Source organism: Diadema setosum, chromosome 2, assembly GCF_964275005.1.
Source record: "Diadema setosum chromosome 2, eeDiaSeto1, whole genome shotgun sequence".
In the NCBI taxonomy this organism is placed as follows: domain Eukaryota; kingdom Metazoa; phylum Echinodermata; class Echinoidea; order Diadematoida; family Diadematidae; genus Diadema; species Diadema setosum.
Genome location: NC_092686.1, coordinates 7,586,011 through 7,590,912, shown reverse-complemented (window position 1 = coordinate 7,590,912; position 4,902 = coordinate 7,586,011).

Sequence of the window (4,902 nt, the reverse complement as noted above, 5' to 3'; positions counted from 1 at the left end):
ATATGGAAAAGATAGGACATGTATTCACCAAGACACAGGATGAAACATTTGTGACCTTTGACCCTAATTTACATACCCAAGATGGTGTCCGATCAAGTAGTTGTTATTTTATGAAATAATGCACTTGACCTGGACTAAACATGTACAAAATATGGGGGTGATAGGGGCTGTTTTTCTTGAGTTATTGCAAAGAAAGTTGCAGAAAGAAAGAAATATCTCAATACATCGAAGATAACCTTTAATTTCAACCAAGTATTTTAACGTGATCCCGACACCCTATGAAAAAACAAAGGGCACATTGTCGATAGCCCAAAGTCTCAGCTTCAACACTGGGAGAAATTCACCGAAGGGTAAGTGAGCTAGTGCTCGATAAAGACAATCATGTCAATTTTCACACGTAGAAAAATTCCCTCCCATAGAGATAACACGACATAACGAAGATACAGAAAGAAGTACATATGACCTTTGACCCTACTTTGCACAGACAAGATGGCATCTGAGCAAAAAGTGGTTATTTTGTGAAATGATTCTTGTAACATGGTCTTTGTGTGTGCAAAATATGGGAAAGATAGGACATGTATTTACCAAGATACAGGATGAAACATTTATGACCTTTGACCTTAATTTACATACCCAAGATGGTGTCCGATCAAGTAGTTGTTATTTTATGAAATGATGTACGTGACATGAACTAAAATGCGCAAAATATGGGGGTGATAGGGGCTGTTTTTATTGAGTTATTGCAAAAAAAGTTGCAGAACGAAAGAAATATCCCAATACATCGATGATAAGCTCTAATTTCAACCAAGTTTTTTGACGTGATGCCGACATTGTATGAAAAACAAAGGGCATACTGACAATAGCCCAAAGTCTCAGCTACAACATATTAAAATCTGGGAAAAATTCACCAAAGCATAAGTGAGCTAGTGCTCGAAAAAGATAGTCATGTCAATTTTCACTTCCAGAAAAACTGCTCTCCCATAGAGATAACACGTAAACTGGTCAAATTTTACAAGGATACTTTCAATCCATTTTTACGAGGTGATGACGTCATCCAATCAAAATTTTGTAATTATAAATATGAAAGAACATTTAATAAGCTACAACATACTGAAAACTGGGTGAAAATTGGCAAAGGATAAGTGAGATACGCTCGAGTGAACTTGAAATTTGATGACGTCATTTTGAAAATTTACTTTTTTTACTTTATTAAGAAATTTGATATCTTTTAATCATTTTTTCAGCATCGCCAACCCATGAAATGATATGTACAACTCATCAGCTTTCAAAATATGTAAAGAAAATGGGGGGTCACCGTCCACCCTGACGAGTAAAATCGGATTTAAAATTGGCGTTTTTTTGGCATTGTTGCACTGTATATCGCCATTGACGCGCACGCCGATTTCAACTTTGACGGGCCCGTATGACGTCATATTGAGTCGGATTGACTTCAAACTTGGTAGAAATATTCCTTGACATTTCAGGCATCTGATAAATGTGAAAAAACGGGAAATTTCTATTGCATATGAGCTGTGCGTACGTATATGTGCGCGCGTGTACGCGTCCGTCCAATTTTTTCAATTTTTCATAAAATGCTCCAAATGGTCTGAAACATGTGCAAAATAAATTTGAGCTCAATTTGAGCATACAAATATTTCAACGCGCGCGTACGCGTACGTTTTAAGAGAAAACATAAATTTTCAGAATATGAGTAGAATGCGCATAATTTGAAATATATGTGACGTAAATTTCATTGAAAAAATCTATTCCATTGATGAGATATGATTGAGAATGTGTTTTCATATAATGATGTCATAGCGACGTCACGGTCGACTGATCACTATGATTTTATTTGACCCGTCGTCTTTGGGACATGATACATAGATGGTATAATTTTGACATTGATAGAAAGAGTACTTTTTGAGCTAACCGATACACAAATTTTGTCCAGAAATAAAGAAGAAGGAAAACAAAGAATCCGTACAGATACACAGGCGCGGTGGAGCACCCCAATTTGCATCTCATTATCGCCCCGTTCTATTTGAATTTCCAACGGGCATCCACGGCTGCCCGAAACTGTGTGCATGAAAAAGTCAAATCTTTACCTTCTCCTTGTGCCGCTATGCGTGCCGCTAGTAAACTCAAACTTCCCACACTATCTAAGTTTTTAAAAACCTTCCTTTTGTTGAAAAAATTATGAAATTTGCTGCACTAGAACTTGAGATATTAAAGCGTTTTGAAAATCACCTCTCGCAAAACATGCTCTCTGTTTTTTTCCGACTGGACTATGGCCGGGCTCCAATGTGTCCGAAATTGGCAACATAAGTTTATCAGGCCTCAATCCATATATGGTAAAAGTTTTCGCTCGGTTCCACCTGTACTTTTTGAGAAATCAACATGTTTCTACAGGGTTTGGAATAGAAAATTGTAGTAAGCGAAACAATTGAAAACTAGAGATTGTAATTTGTCATCACTGACAAATTAAGGTGATCCGATTTTTTTTTTAATCAATGATTCGAGTCCTGATCGTAATAGGCATGACAATACAAGTTTCATCTGTGTTTAGAGACATTGGCCGTGTGAGGTTTGGATTCTCATTTAGAAAAGGGAGTCATATCTGTCATCTTTGGTACCAATTCTGTATACACTTAATAACGAAGATACAGCAAAGAATACATATGACCTTTGACCCACCTTTACACTCCCAAGATGGCATCTGAGGAAAAAATGGTTATTTTGTGAAATGATTCTTGCGACATCGTCTATATTCGTGTGCAAAATATGGCAAAGATAGGACAGGTATTCACCAAGATGCAAAATGCAAAGTCTTAGCTACAACATAAAATCTGGGAGAAATTCACCGAAGGGTAAGTGAGAGCTAGTGCTCGATAAAGAAAAGCATGTTAATTTTCACATTAAAAAAAAATCCCTCCCATAGAGATAACACGTCATAACGACAACATAGAAAGAAGTACATATGACCTTTGACCTCACTTTGCACACCCAAGATGGCGTCTGAGCAAAAAGTGGTTATTTTGTGAAATGATCCTTGTTACATGGTCTTTGTGTGTGCAAAATATGGGAAAGATAGGACATGTATTCACCAAGATACAGGATGAAACATTTATGACCTTTGACCCTAATTTACATACCCAAGATGGTGTCTGATCAAGTAGTTGTTATTTTATGAAATAATGTACGTGACATGAACTAAACATGTGCAAAATATGGGATTGATAGCCATTGTTGTTGTTCATCTATTGCACAGACAGTAGTAGAAAGAAAGAAAAATAAAGAAAAAAATTGTTATTTTATAGAAATTTGAAGGAGAAGCATAAAAAATCAGAAAAAGATAAAGTTAGGAAGGGAGATTAAGACTAACTAAAGAAAAAGAAGAAAAAAAGTGTTTAAAAAATTGAAAAAAAATATTGGCAGGGGTGAGCCTCGAACCAGGGACCTTAGGTTTACGAGTCGGATGCGCTATGCAATGACCTATTTCATGCTCCATAGGCCCTGTGTATTAAGCAAAATGACGCTGCATCGAAGCCACGTGCCATTTTTAACCAAGTTTTTCGACGTGATGCCGACGTCTTCTGAAAAAATAAAGGGCACACTTACAATAGCCCAAAGTCTCAGCTACAACATACTAAAATCTGGGAAAAATTCACCGAAGCAAAAGTGAGCTAGTGCTCGAAAAAGAGAGTCATGTCAATTTTCACTGCCAGAAAAACTGCTCTCCCATAGAGATAACACGTAAACTGGTCAAATTCTACAAGGATACATTCAATCCATTTTTACGAGGCGATGACGTCATTCAATCAAAATGTTGTTTTTACATTAATGAAAGAACATTTCATAAGCTGCAACATACTGAAATATGGGAGAAAATTGGCAGAGGATAAGTGAAATACGCTCGAGTGAACTTGTAATTTGATGACGTCATTTTGAAAATTTACTTTTTTTATTTTATTAAGAAATTTTATATCTTTTAATCATTTTGTGAGCATTGCCTACCCATGAAATGACATGTACAACTCATCAGCTTTCAATATATGTAAAGAAAATGGGGGGTCACCGTCCATCCTGACGAGTAAAATCGGATTTAAAATTGGCAGTTTTTTGGCTTAGTTGCACTGTATATCGCCATTGACGCGCGCGCGGAATTTCAACTTTGACGGGCCCGTATGACGTCATATTGAGTCGGATTGACTTGAAACGTGGTATAAATATTCCTTGACATTTCAGACATACGTTCAAAGTGAAAAAACTGGAAATTTCAATTGCATATGAGCTGTGCGTGCGTATATGCGCGCGCGCGTACGCGTCCGTCCGATTTTTTCAATTTTTCAAAAAATGCTCCAAATGGTCTGAAACGTGTGCAAAAAAATTTTGAGCTCGATTGACGCATACAAATATTTCAACGCGCGCGTACGCGCACGTTCTAAGAGAAAATATGAATTTTGAGAACATGAGTAGAATGCGCATAACTTGAAATATATGTGACGTGAATTTCATTGAAAAATTCGTTTTCATTAATGAGATATGATTGAGAATGTGTTTTCATATAATGACGTCATAGTGACGTCACGGTCGACTGATCACTACGATTTTACTTGACCCGTCGTCTTTGGGACGTGATGCACATATGGTGTAATTTTGACATTGATAGGAGGAGGACTTTCTGAGCTAATCGATACACAACTTTTGAGGAGAAATAAAGAAAGAATCAGTACAGATACAGAAGGTGATCCGAAGGATACTCGGATCACCTAATGACGTCATTTCTTTTCCCGTAATATTGGGCATGCGTGGTACGTGAGATTCAGGATTTCGTGCTCATTGTTGGTTTGCATGTGACGCAGTCAATTTTGCTGAGTGTCGCACGGCGGTGACTGCTGAGCT